The sequence below is a fragment of the Vicia villosa genome, linkage group LG4 (genome assembly GCF_029867415.1).
Source record: "Vicia villosa cultivar HV-30 ecotype Madison, WI linkage group LG4, Vvil1.0, whole genome shotgun sequence".
NCBI classification, from domain to species: domain Eukaryota; kingdom Viridiplantae; phylum Streptophyta; class Magnoliopsida; order Fabales; family Fabaceae; genus Vicia; species Vicia villosa.
Window position 1 is genome coordinate 194,490,916 of NC_081183.1, and position 15,740 is coordinate 194,506,655.

Genomic DNA, 15,740 nt, shown 5'->3' on the forward strand with positions numbered 1-15,740 from the left:
TGGTTGGAAAAATTAAACAATATTATATTAATTAACTTTCTGATAGAAACACTACATTTCTCTCTTCCTCTTCCTTTTTCTCTCTCATTCTCTTTCCTAATTTTTCAACTTTTTCTCTTTCTCTCATTTTTTTCTCAGGTCCTCTCTCTCTCCCTTCATTTTTTCCAATTATGTTCTCAGCTATTTCATCAATTTTTTGTTTAAATTTACTCATCTTTATTTAACAATATTCCATTACATATTTTTTCCAGGTCTTACTTCATTGTTTAGAAGCTTATTTTGTTCTACTTCAGGTATGGTTTTATGGTTATTTTATTTTGTTAATGATGCTCAAAGTTCTTCAAGCTATGTTTTAAGTATAAATTTCATGATTTGTATTATTTTATCCATCTCTGCTTAGATCTACGAAACTTTGGCGGCGGCTATGGCGTTTCCGGCGATTTTACGGTAGTAGGCGTTTTCACAATGGTAGATCTGTTGCAGCGACAACATGTTTCCGACGACGAGCATGGTGGTGGTTGGATTCGAAATGCTTTATGTGTGATTTCTTCAGTTTAGGTTTATTTATTAACTTATTCCCCTTAAACCCTAAGTTTAGATTTGTTTAATGATTTTTTGTATAAGAAAACAATGTTAATAACATATTCTCTTTTATTTGATCTGTTTAGGTTTTCAACTTTGGAGAACCAACGTTTACTTTTAAGCATTTGGCTTTCAATATTACAGACAATGGTGAAAGTGATGATTGTTGATGAAATGGTTGTTGTGTTTTCTTTTCATTATCTGTAACATTGATACAAACCCTAAAAATCAACAATGTTCATATTTCTTTATTTATTTTCCAATCTCATATTTTTTTGTATTGATTTGCATTTATTACTCAAAAAGTCATCTAGATTGTTCAGATTCTTACTGATCTCTTTCTATTCAAGGGAAACCAGTGAAAAAGATTGTTTTTTATTTAGTTGGAGCTAAATTTCTTGGGAATGTGAAATTTATACTTTGTTGGTAAGAAAGTTGATAAATAAATGTTGCTGCCAAATTAAATACTATGTGATAATATGAAACAATCTTTTAATTTATAATTATTTTTTATTTTTTATTGTATTTCAAGATGCTTTGTTATGTTAACCATACATTTTTTGAGTTATCATAAACTGATAAAAGCTTCAATTTTAACAGAGACAAAATGAAAGCAGAGAAAGTCTAAGTAAATTTCACTATGGAGCTTCAATTTTAACAGAGATAAAAAGAAAGCAGAGAAAGTCTAAGTAGATTGCACTATGGATTTAGAAGTGGATGTTGGGGTGAGTAAAACAAGTTCTTTTTTATTTGATTTGATGGTTTGATTTCTTGAAATGTTTTATGTGATTTCGGTAAGTTCAGGTGTTGCGACGACTATAGCGTTTCCGGCGGCTTCTATGGCGTTTCGACTCTCTTACCACAGTTTGCGGTTTCGCGGTGGAAGATATCTTGCGGCGCCAAGTATGATGGTAGCTTTGTTTGAAATGTTATATAATAATGTATTTTGGAATTTCTATTATGATTTGTATCAAATTATGGTATTTCTAAACAAATATTTGATTTTATATGGCATATAGTTTCATTTTTTGCAGAGATGTTTATGGAATTTCTATAATGATTTGTATCAAATTACGGTATTTCTAAACAAATATTCTATTATGATTTTATATAATAATGTTTGATTTTAATTTTTTGGGTTTTTAGTTTTATTTTATTTTATTTTTTTGTGTTTGGTTTGATTTTTTTGGGTTTTTAGTTTTATTTTATTTTATTTTTTTGTGTTTGGTTTGATTTTTTTGGGTTTTTTTTATGAAGTTGTTGTGTGATTTTGAATGAAAATATTCTATTTTTTTATTTGTTATTACAGATCCAAATAAGAATAAGAAAAATGAGAAATGAGAAAAAAAATCTTAAAAGATAGTAAGTGAGAATTTAAAGACGACCAATAAAAAGGAATGGTTTTGATGTAAGAGATATGAGAGGTAATGATGGTCTTAAGAGATATGAGGAGTAATAATGGTCTTTGATGGAATAGATATGAGGAGTAATAATGGTCTTTGATAGTAATAATAATCTTTGATGGAGAACTGGATTGTGGAATGACAAAAAGACACGTGGAATAAAGAAAGAGAAAAGAAAAGAAAATTAATTATGAAAAATTGATATCCTGTAATAAAGCTAATACTAGTTGTCTAGCATCAACAAAATACAAAAAGTATTTTTTTTTTAATTTTATCAGTTGTTGGAAATATAATTATACATATTATTTATTAAACTACCATTATAAATACTATTTGTTACTTATTAAAACATAATAATTTTTTTAAGTTTTAAATTTATGTTTTTATTATTTTAAATCATTTATACTATACAATCATTATTATAATATTGATAAATTTTATTATTCTTTATGAAATTATAGTTATCTTTCTCTTTTATTACCATTCAATAGTTATAATATCTCTCTCATTATTACCATTCTTTATGAAAATATTGTTAAAAAATAGTAAGATAGTTCTATTTTGAATACAAAATCAAATCGAAGTCTCTCATAATAACTTCAACATTTTTTATATGATAAATTTAAAAATTGGTATGTACAAATGAATTACATGAACTTCAATATATTGATATAAAATTATAGATTACTTTATAATAAAATTAATTTTTTTCTATAAATATATAGTAAAACGGTAAACTTCAATTAATGGAATTAACATATAGTTAATTTGTAATATTATAGTAATTATTTGATATTAATACATTAAAGTCTATTTATTATGAAATAATTTATGAAAAAAAATGTAAATATGCTTTATTATAAATAAATTTTACGTGATACTGTTATATTGATACTTAACTTTTTTTTTCTTCTTTTGTTAGATTAAATTATGAGAATAAAACAATGTATTGCATATTAAAATGTTTTTTTTTTTAATTATGAGAATATATTTTAACTAAGTTTAATATAAATCTCACATGTTTTTTCTATACTAAGTTTTAAAGAAAAAAATAATATATAAAATGATTGTACAAATATTAAGTGTGATTGGATGATTCTATATGAACCAAAATATTAAGTGTGATTAGACAAATATATTAAGTGTTATTTATCTTCCCAATACAACTTTCTCTAACCCCATACTCAACCTTTTCAATCAAAATATTTTAATTAATTAAATTCAAATATTTTTACTACTTTACCTTATACAACTTATGAGGAGAATAATTAATGATTGTTTTTTAATTTTTTATCATTCACTATCGCAATAGTCATTTAATAAGTATGATAATAAGTGATTTTAAGACCAACAATTTTTGTGACAGAATAAACTTAGCCAAAATTCTTATTTAAGCAAATGGTTTTATAATAGATTATTTTTAATAAATACTTTTTACAATTTCGGATTTTAAAAATAAAATAATATATAAGAAAATTTATGCTTCTAAAATGAAATTAATAATATTTTTTTAAGTTAGATTTAGTATATAAAATATGATGAAAAATTAAGATTTTTACTAAACCTTTTGTACCGGGAACATGAAGTTATTAATAAAAATATGAAATATTGATTATTAACGGGACATGAAACTATTGTTCAAAATATTGATTATTAACGGGACATGAATTTACTGATCAAAATATTTTGTAAGGTACACGGGGACATGAAGTTATTGATCAAACTAATATTTGTACACGGGAATATGAAGTTTTTTTTATCAAAATATTAATTATTAACGAGACATGAAGTTACTGGTCAATTTTTTTTTATTAATTACACATTCAATTATTATTTTTTTTCACATGTAACTAGATATTTTTCTATTAAAAATATACATCTTAACCAAATGGGCGTCCCGTACCAGAACCCGTGTGAACGCACGGGTTTGTTACTAGTTTGTTTGAAAAAAATATAGCATGAAATAAATAACATAAAATGTCCTACTATTTTAAAAAATAATAGCATTAAATACACACAAAAAAAAAAAGATAATGGAGAATATATTGATGAATGTAATTTTTTTAAAAATAAATATTGTAAACTGATTAACCAAACCAAACCGAACCAAACCGGTTAGTTTGGTTCGGTTCCATTTTTGAAAAATGTTGAAAACCGAACCAAACCAAACCGATGGAAATATCATTGGTTCGGACTTTTTTTGACAAAAAACCGGTCCAAACCGATCTGATTACACCCATAAATCAAACTAAATTGCATGAGAAAACAAAAATAATTTAATAATAAAGGATCAATTTTTGGAATTTATTTCTCTCTTAATCACATGAATTTAGAAATAGAGAACAAAATATTTACACAATTGTATTTAAATTTATCAAAAGTGGTTTAAAAAAAAAAAAACATATTTTTAAAAATTAAAACAAACGGCACATTATTTGATTGTATTTAAGTTAAGAGATTAATTTATATAAAATATTCAATTTAAAACAATATTTTCCCTTATCATAAAATAAATTGGTTAGCTAGTCCATGCACTAGTGACTAGAGATGATAAAATAAATCTGACTTATTTGACATATCTGCTTTGTTCATATTTTTTCTATGAAACAAATTACGGTTGTTCCGCCAAAATTTTTTCTATGAAACAAATTACCGTTGTTCTGCCAAATTTTTTTATTGACTTATAAAAGTGCAATGTTTGCAGATCAACTCTATTTTTATTTCTTTATAAAAAGAAAATCAAAATTTTAAGACTACCCCCTACACAATGTTTGTTCCATTCCGCTTCGGCTTCTTTTGTTTGCACTTTTATGTGACAAACTTAAATGGAAACGGATTTGTCACCCTAGAATGACATTCATTCACCATAATACAGACTTTATGTCCTATCAAATAGACCAGGCGACAAACTCAACCAACCAGTTCAATGCAATACTTTATCTAATTATAAAAAACTATTCCATGTCTTTACTTTTAGTTTCAGTCTTCAATTCAATAAAATTAAATTAATATAGTTTTCATGTTGTTATTTTCTTAATGGAATAAGCTAACAACACCCCCCCCCCCCCCCCCCCCCCCCCCCTCCTTTCCTTTAATGGTCAAAAAAGTAAAGACTTGACTACTAAGATGTTTGGATGTGGAAAAAGTTAGGTGTTTAAAATGATTTATAGGTGATGATTAATGTCCCTTTCTTCCCTAATCTCCCTATTGATTTAATCTAGAAATTTCTTCTTCCTCCTTGATTTAGGTATAAGGTCACTCTTGATAGCTACTACTATATTATGGGCTACATGATTCACATCTCTAAGTGGAGTGGGGGACACAATTATGTACATCTCTTGAAGAGACTTCATTCACAAGTTATTAAAAGTTAGTTTGTATATCGATTTTAATTATATATATATTTTTTTGAAAGAATAGCTTGAAAAATTAAGCATATACTTTATTAATGAATTTGATAAAATAAGGGTAACATTTAAATTTTTCTTGAGGTTAAGAGTGTATTCTCTCTAAGACAATATATTGTTCAAATATTATATTATTTATTTAATGTATTTGAAAAATGAATTTTTTTTTCTTATAAATGGGACGGAGATAGCATTATTTAGCAATATTTTAGTAATTTATCTTGAATCTATTAAATTTTTTATCAACAAAAGTTAATTCAATTTTAAAAAGTTGTCTCATATTCTGCGAAGAGGCAAGTTCAATTTTTATCATCAACAATAAACAATTTTTTAAATGAATAATTTGTAAATTCTTTTATAATTATTTTTTAAATCTTAAAATTTGCCCTAACTCTAATAAAAAAATTCAATTCATTTATAAATATGTATAAAAAATAAATATAATAATTAAAACAGTTTATAAGACAGTTTGTGAGAAAATTAAATCGGACCGAACTAAACAATAATAAAAATTCACTCGAATTGAACGAACCGTTTTAATTTACTAAGAATTGAAACAGAACTAAAATTATTAGTTTGGTGTACCATTTTGAAATTTCAAACTAGAAATATACCCGTGCGTCCGCACGGGTAAAAATTATTTAGTAGTATAAAATTATACTACAAATTTAAAGTTATGTTTATGTATGTTTAACTGCTTGAATCTAATTGGTTGTGTTCCATGACACTTAATAAAGTATTTAATTCACATTTTCAACATTAAACACAAGTGCAAATGAGTGATAAGTAAACACCTATGAAATAATAAATTATCTTGAGAGTAAGAATAAATAGGTTCTTCAATCATATTAGAACGAAAAGATTAGAATAGATATTAATATTTAAGATATTTCATCATTAAAAGGGTCAATTTATGTATTTTTTTATCTAAATCTAATCGATTGTGTCTAGTGTCACTTTATCAAATGTAAATTAACATTTATACATGTTTTATTGCTTGGATTTAAGTTGTTGTGTCCCATAACATTAAAGATAAATGCAGAGTTATAATGAATAAGTTGTAATATGATTTTGAGATATATATTGTAAAAATCATAACAAAGCTAAATAATGATCTTTTAGAATTGTTAATTAAAATATAGAATAGGTATCGTGTTGATTTTGTCCCGTAATAAAATTAAAAATTTGGACATTTGAAAATAAGAATTGTGTCTCAAATAAAGGCAATGGTTAATTAAAATAAAATAGGTATTTTGTTGATAACGCCCCGTGAAAAAAAAATAAAATTTTGACGTTCGAAAATAAGAATTTTGTATCTCAAATAAAGACAATTGTTAATTATAATAAAAAAGATATTTTGTTGATAGTGGTCCGTCAGTAAACAGACATTTTGACATTTGATTTTTTTTTAATAATTACGAATAATTTTTTAATAATCATAAAATAATTATGTTTTCGGTTGAGTAAATTTTTGCGTGTTCCTCTTTGTTCTATTAAAAAAGATTTAATTTATTAATTTATTTATGGTTAGAAAAATAAAAAAGGAAAAAGAAAATTGAGGGGAAAAAAATTAAAACGAAAATTATGAAGTGTGTAGAGTGTTTAATAGAGAGAGTGAAAGATATAATTAATTTAATTTGAAAAAGGAGGAAAAATATAATTTGATATGAGAAAGTGGTTTTGTATTGTGAAGTGTCAACACTTTATTGAATAGAAACTGTGATTATATTGATCTTTATGTAAATACTCGTATACCTTTTTTACTTTGTAAATTTTAAAAGAGTAAAAGATATTTTGGGTAGAATAGTGTAATCTTTCATTAATAGCTAGATAGTAGATCGTACCAAACTGTTAGAAAATAAGTTTTTCCAAACCGATCAATTTATTAACGAACTAAACCGTTAAGCTATTTTTCAATTTTATTTTATCTTTTAAATTTGTTTGAAGTATTTTTTATTTTCAATTTGATTCGGTTCAAGTTCAGTTTCAATTTGATTTAATTTGGTTCTAAAATTATCTATATATATTATAGTTTGATTCACTAAGCAAACCTAAAGTTATTTTAAATTCAGTTGGATTTAAGACTTCGGTTCAATTCTTAATTTTTTTAAACAAGTTTAGCGATAAGTGTTAATTACATTTATAAGGCAAATAATGTTTAGCTTAATTTAGTAGATAATGTGATAGTTGAATGTCAAAGTCATGATTCCCAATTCCTTATACAATGTTTGAAGCAATTAACAACCCTATCACACGTGCCCGTACCAAATCTATCCCCACCACTTCATTATTGTTTTTTTCTAACTTGGAATTGGGTGGGAATCTCAATGTATTTCAATGGACTCTTCAAAATGAACAAATATTATATTTCAAGTTTGTGCAATGGGCAAAACTGTCTTTATCGAAAATTTTGCATGAGTAGCTTACATGTAGATGGTCCATTCTCCAACTTGTTCAATGCAATTATACAACTCATTTTCATTCTTGGTTTAGTACTTGTTTTAATCACTATGTCCAACACAAACATGTTATCCATTCATTGTCATTTATTTGGTGTCGATATTTTGTGAATGTTGTACCTTGTTTCTTAAACATATAGGTCAAGCAATCAATTATGGCCTTCTAGTTTTCTCTTTCCCTTTCAATTTCGTATGATTTTACTTTCATGTTAAGGCAACTATGTGTTTTGATGCTTTATGTATGACTCATCAAATCGCGATTGTTACATTAATTTAAAAGCTTCTTATACCATATATTTTATTTAATAAAATATACAAAATTGTGGAGATAAGAAACTCATGTAAAAAATCATATATATAAAGTTATGTTTTCTTATTTAACATTAGGTGATATTTCATATTTGCGATATAATTGATTTGAATTGGTGCTTGGTATGGGAAAGATCAATTTCATTAACTAGTGAAGTGATGAACCATCATAGGGTGATAACTTCAGTAGTTGATTTTGGGTTTTGATGCTCTAGTTTGGCTGTGAGTGTGAGGAAGAGTATTGACCAATACTCTAACACACACATAAGTTAATGACAGTTAAAAAGAAAAGTTAGGGTTAGAATAATGTGTATATGTTAGAAAGTATAGGATAAGTATTTCTTTTATCGTCTCCTCAGGGATTGATGCGATATTATCGCCGTTCTACAGTTTAGTGTATTTTGAGTTAAGTTTGGGTGAAAGTTTGGTGACATGAAATGTAAATAGCATGCAAAGTAAGTAAAGACAATAAAATAGGGTTTGAAAATGATTTGAGAAAACTGTGTCAAGATTAGTGTTCGTTAGTTTGCTTCATATGTACTCTAATGATCAATTATATGAACCTATTAATGATTAATACAACCACGTATCCTCTCGATACCGTTTATCTCTAAAGCAATATCGTGATTATTATCATATTAACCGTCAGATGATCTCTCATGCCGACAATCAACGTGATAATCTTAAAAGATTGATACAAGTGATTATCAACTGACAAATCTATCTCTAGAGTTTGTTTATTGATAGATGCATATCTTTTAGGTCTAGCTTTGAAACATATCTCTCAATAGTGATTCAAAACAACAAATAAAACATAAATAACAAGATATTCACCATATATTAATCATCAACCAAGTTCATACATAAAAGATCAAAGAAAATACATATTTACAAACTAACTACCTCTAATCTTGACACAAGATGAAACTTAACTCTCCATAGCCATGGAAGCTTCAACAACAAGCAACAAACCAAGATTTAGTGGCATCAAACTCAAGAAGAATGAAGAAAGATGCTTGGAAATCTTGATTTTACACTTTTGAAATGGTTTTTCTCTCCTCTTCTGTTGCCCTAGCTTTTTCTCTAAAGTTGTGTTATCATAAAAGTTAAATGAACCACCCAAAAATATCAAGTTTAAGTGGCTAAGCACTAGAGATGAAAAAGTAGGTCCGCTAAGCGGAACAAATAAAATATCTGTTTTGTCTTCATGGTCCGCTAAGCAGAGGGGTTCCGCTAAGCAGACTCAAATTTGATGTTCGCCTCTGCCAAGCTCCGCTAGAGGTCCGCTGAGCGGGCTTGATGACCAAAATTTTCTGCCTGCCTCCACTAGAGCTCCGCTGAGGGGACCTTCTGGTGCAATTATTCTTCTTTTGGTCTTCCAACCTCCTTGCAAGCTTGTTCTTATCATTTCTTTTCATTCCAACTTGCCAAAAATTGCTAATACCTATAAAATACATTAATAAAAGTTACTAAACTAGCTTATATACAAAATAAACAAAAAGTTATTTATTTACATGCTATTATATAAAAAGGAAATCAAACTTGGCACAAGAGTTTAAGAAATACCACAAAATTCATATACAAAATATACACAATTGGGATTCTAACAGTATCTTGATGTGACATCATCCATAGGCTTTTATAGTAGAGTTCTAGAGTTTTAAGGATCTAGACCCCCCCCCCCCCCCCCCCCCCCGTTTTGGACAAACGCGAGGAAGGAAAAATGTTAAAAGATTCTTTGTAGTACAATATTACAATTATGATTCTTCTAGCTGCTCTGATCAGGTGTCTTTCTTGGTCTGGTTTATCTTAGATTCTACAATGTAAGATTTTTTGATGTGAATAACTGCTGCAAAAGGCTGACATCATCAATTTGACGTCAACGGAATGATACCAACTCCTCTGATATTTAGGTTCATAATCCTTATTATCAGGACGGCTCCTTTGAATTCTCTATCAGGCTAGATTAAAGCTATTTAGACTTTAGTCTAGACCATAACAATGCTATTACTAAAAGATGTGATAGAAAAGTTTTCAATTTCATCAATTATATACTCAATTTCATCTCCTCAAAACTTATATGCGTTTGGAGTTTCTTGAATTATCTTTGTATTATTCTCTTGATAAGGACAATCCAAGTGCATTGGTTCATTTACATAAGTAAACCGATAGACCAATGCATTCTTCTGATGGTTAGCATTAATTTCTTCTTGAACTAGAGGGGGGAGGTTGCTAGTGCATATTTTCTAACAGTTCAATCTTGTATTTATAGATGATTTGTTCTCCATTATTAACATTTGATGCGTCAATCATTATTTTTCAGGGTGTAAGGACCACATGTAATTCATCTTCATCCTATTGAATTTCTATTATTGTTTATTATTAACACATTTTGTGAGTTAATACATACTCTAATCTTCTAGGTTATTATTAATTAATTAGCTTTTTAATTATGATTTTATTTCTTTTTAATTGTTTTTGCAAGAATTATCTTGGAGCATAATAGGTGCTCTCTTTTGTTGTTTTAATGTGTTTTTACTTGTTTCAAGGCTATTTATGTCGAGCTGAGGTACGACTGCGACAGTCTGTAGAAAGGAACACAAACTGAAGCAAGAAAGAACCTAGCTAAAGGGAAAAAGAATGAGGAATTCTGCTGGTTTTCTAGGGCAAACGTGGAATGGCGGAATGCTGGAAGCATTGGAGGGAAATATTTGTTGTGATAAGAAGAAAATTTCATTTGAATCAAAGGATAAGGATAAGAGGCCCTAGAAGACAAAAGCATAGTACGATAGTATACTGCACAATCTGTCCAGCGCCGCCTGCACCTCTGTTGTGGCAGTATGTCATATTACACCTTGTCTCCCACCAATAATTCATGTACCCGTTTCCTTGTTAGCCACGCAGAGGAGTTTGAATGGTTAAGTTGATTTTGTGATGGGTTTGATGTGATTTCCTCATTTTTGGCTCATGATCCTAGATAACACAAGAACCATAGTTGGGGACTATAAATAGGACCTTGATGATATTGAGAAATGAGTTCAACAATTCCAAGAGAAATACAAAAGTTATAATTGTGAGGAATATTGGAGAGTAGAAGAATTTTTCTTCTTCTCACCCAATCATGTACCAACTGTTAAGCCCTGGCACGATTGGATTTATCTCTTGAAGATTATCCATCTCAAGATGTTCTCAAGTCTCTCTTAGGTTTATATATCTTTTTCATTATGTGTTTTAAGATGTTCCTTTTGAGAACCATGTTTGTAGTTTATACTCTGCTCAATATGAGCTAAACCTATTGTAGTTGAGAAATGTGAAGTTAAAATTAAGTTGTTTTATGTGATATGATGTGTGATTAAGTGACTTGTTTTATTATTTGTTAACCTGTTATAAGTCTATTTCTTTGCCTGATCAACTTAGGAGTAGATAACATGTTGTTGTGAGAGATCCAACAACAAGTGGTTTTCTTAGGAAAAATGGTTGAAAGAGTAGGATAGAGATATTCACTTGCCTAGCTTGCTTAGAGATAACAAGATGCAACTATTGGGGATTTCAGAATACAAACAGACTTATATTAGGGTTATAAGTGAGGTTTAGAGATTTGTTCCATTGCCCTTTATATACATGCTTTGATGTTGTAGAGATAAACCGCATGATCATTATGACCTCACGTGTCACGACAATGCACATCAGCATAGATATTCACCTCTAAAATATTAATGGATCATAGCTCAACTAATTAACTCTTGATATATTTCCACTCTTCTATTCAGAATATTAACACTATTTTAGGTAAATACCGAGCACAACAAATCACATATTATTTTTCTATCTGCTCATGCTTGAGAACCTAAATATAACTAACTATTAAATCAATCTAAGTAATTACATATTTCCCTGTGGGTACGATACTATTTCTCTATCACTTGATGCAATCAAATATACATGTATATTTGCATGTGGAACAACATTAATTCAAGCAACAAGTTTTTGGCGCCATTGTCGGGGATATATTTAGTTACATTTCTGATTTTGTGTTTATTTGTTTGTGTTTTATAGCATTTGAGCTTTTAGCGTTTGTTGTAATCTGGTGTCACAAAAGGTTTTTAGCTCTTGTATGCATAGGTCGATACGTCCAGTTTACAGTGGATATCCTGAACCTGAAAGAACTCTTAGAGCGCTAAGAAGACAACAATGCGGTGCACATCTACTAGAGAACTCAATTAAGCTATTGCTAATTTGGAACACTTTTATTAACTAGAAATACCTGAGGAAGAAGTACAAGAGGAGACAATCCCTGTCATGGCTGATAATGATATTATTGGGATTGCCAAAGATAGGGCACACAGCATCAGAGACTTCACAATCTTTGATCCAAACGCCATGAGTAGTGGTATCATCTTACAAGAAATTACTGCAACCCAGTTTGAATTCAAACATATGATGTTTCAGATGCTACAAAGAACTGGTCAGTACTTAGGGTCTCCTAATGAAGATCCTCATTTGCACTTACGACAGTTCTTGGATGTTGCTAGTAATTTCAAGATTCCAAGCATGATTGATGATGCCTTTCGGTTGAGGCTGTTTCCTTATTCTCTAAGGGATAGAGCCAAGAGTCGCCATCGACTTTTATTTTATCCAATTTTATTAGGAAAGGTATAAAAGAACAGGAAAGACCTTTAAAAGATTTTGAGTTTGGGGGTAGATTATACAAAGGGAGGGTGTTAGCACCCTTTGTATCCATGGTTATGCATGGGCTCTTAATTGCTTAACTCACTTTGTTTGACGTATGTGTGTGTGTGTGTGTGTTTGAAAAAGTATTTGGAGTGCCAATAGCAAGGCAGACTTTGTAATGATTCTTGTACGAATGTATACAAAGTGTTTATGAAATTTTTTGTTTGAAAGCGTGAGATGTGAAAATGAGTTTGAGTGTGAGCAAGCAATTAGGAGCACCTACCAACTAATTAATAGTCTTTCCTATTCAATTATGTTTCCTTTGGAGATAGTATTATCCATGCCATTAGTTGGTAGGAAACCCTATCTATTGGATGTGAAGGGACAGGCGTAGGGTCGTCGTATGGTCATAGAAGGCAACATCTAAGGATACCTTAGCAATTCAAAGGGACTATCATCATTTTATCGTAGGGTCATCGAGGGACAGGGTCATTTGTTCGTAGGCAACTTAAAGGGTCATCGAGGGACTATGATCTTTATATCGAAGGGACTATGATGATTTTATTCGTAGGAAACTTTGCTAAGATATCCCTACGTTCGAGGGACATGACCATGTAATCGTAAGGCAACAAGAGAGGTTGCCCTAAAGGTGAGTGTGTGAGAAGTGTGTTGATTCAGTTATTTTATCTTGAAATTAAGGTTATCTATGTCCAGTTTTAGTCTTACCATACAATGCTATTAACATACATTTAACAGTTAAATAGACGTCATAAAGTGCAGAAGGTAAAGTGCGGAAATGTAAACCCTAATTAAACTATTACATGGCTTCGGGGCAGATACATAATAATAAAAACCTTGCGGAAAAATAAAGTGCGGAAAGATAAAAGCCCTAATTAAACTATTACATCTCATGAGCAATTACATAATTGATAAAAATATGCGAGGAAAGTAAATAGCGAATGAATTGAAAAGTCGAGAAATTTAATTATGAAGGAAGAATTAGGGTTAGAAAATATTTAAGGTTAATGTCAATAAAAATCTAAATCCTAATTTAATTATGAAGACAAATCCTAATTCTAATTAATTAATAAAATTAAATTAAATTATCTAATCAAATCTAATTAAATCTAAATAAATCTCTAATTGATTTTAATTATTAAATCCTAAAATATCAAATCCTAGTTAAGTCAATTAAAATTAATATTAAGAAAATAAATCAATTAACCTAATTCTAATTATTTTTTATATTTTTTTATGATTGAAATAACGTCCTATACTAATTATCCCAATTACCTAATTCTAATGGTTGTATTTTAATGGTGGTTAATTAAATAGTAAATAATTAATTAAGTTAAAGAATAATTAGAAAAGAAGAGAAGGTTAGAAAATTGATGAAAAAAGGTGTAGGACACCCGGGTTTGAACCCAGGTTCCTATGGTGATTGGTCTCCCATGCTTGCCAGGTCAACTGTAGTGATTAATTGTTAGTGGAACACAAACAAATAATAAATAGAAAACGTGATGTTAAATGGTTAGTCAAAAAGCAAAGTCAAAAGTGGTCCCCATGCATACTGCACAAGCCAATCGTAACGCACCAAAACGCCACACGTTCATCTGCTTCATCTTTTAAACTTGGGTAATTTAGCTACGAAATAGCTACGTTTTTGCTACGAGGTCTGCAAATTAGCTACGATTTCTGTTACTTTCAAAACTTGGCTTGTAGCTATAAATTAGCTACGAATTAGCTATGGTTTTATGTAGTTAATACCTACAAATTTCAAACTCATAAAATACGATGAATAAATTGCACACAGGGGCATGGTTCGATTGTAAACTTCCTTCTGAGCACGATGGTGGCCTTCGTTTGGCCTAGAAACGTCTGCAAACATAAAAACGACAGCATGCATCTAATGTGCCCTAACAATGGCACAACGTGTTCTGGGCATTAAAGCTTCGTACCAAGGGTTCAAACCCTTTAGCACCTCAAGAGTGGAATGGAATGATTGGAATGCTCTGAATATTGCTAGAAACCAAGTTTAATCGTGCTCCCATTCTTGAAGATTTTTGCAAATTTGAGACCCTATTCCTTGGCAATCTTTTTCGTCCCCTTGGCATTTGAATAGGTTTGTGTACTTATAAGGAATGAATTAGGGCAACTTGTGGGCTTGGACTTCGAGTTATTAGTAAAATTGAAATTTGATTCAAAAATATATTAAATCTTTCTAAATTTGGATGATATTCCTTCATAACCAAGCTAGCACGAATTTATACTCTCTTATGATGTTATCTGGGCTTTTAAATGATTAAAACCAAAGTCATGCATTTAAATTCAATTATTTTGTAATTTTACTTAATTTATTTGACTTTTAATTGAATAAAATTCAAATAAATATAAATAAAGGTCACAAAAATATGATAATGAATTTAAAGGTCATATTTTAGGTTAAGATCATGCTTGAAGTCCAAATCTTAGGCCCATTAGTCAAAATATTCCAATTTGCTCAAAGTGACTTTTATGCATTTCTCAAATATTGACCAACTTGTGCAATCCATAACTTCCTCAATTCTTGTCATATGAAGGTGTTATTGGACTTTTTAGAAACCTTAAGATGTCTACTACGACCTCTTGGTGGTCATTTGTTCATTTGGAGCTTTCACCTTTATGTAAATTACTTTGACAAATGATGTGTATTTGTTGACTTTCAAGACGACATGTAATGTTTTGGCTTATATCTTTCAAATGAAGCATCTTTGGCCTTGCCTTAGGTTTGACAAAGTTGTAGAGGATTGAATTTCCTTCAAAATGAGCTTTGGTTGAGAAATTTCTAATAAAGCATGTGAAAGTTATGCTTGGTCAAAGTTTAGTTGACTTTTGCCTTAAAAAGCCCTAATTTAGTAACTTTGACTTTT

General features: G+C 29.3%; 1 long non-coding RNA gene across 3 annotated transcripts; it reads left to right on the forward strand.

Annotated features, from left to right (window-relative positions):
- On the forward strand, positions 1-2,381 carry LOC131594193 (uncharacterized). 3 transcript variants are annotated; one of them, XR_009281305.1, is made up of 5 exons: positions 1-138; positions 252-293; positions 401-558; positions 669-1,307; positions 1,387-2,381. It is a non-coding gene; the product is annotated as an uncharacterized LOC131594193 (long non-coding RNA). The 3 variants fall into 3 exon arrangements; XR_009281306.1 differs by having other exon boundaries at positions 669-1,008; positions 1,183-2,381; XR_009281304.1 differs by having other exon boundaries at positions 669-2,381.
- Positions 2,382-15,740: the final 13,359 nt, after the last annotated feature.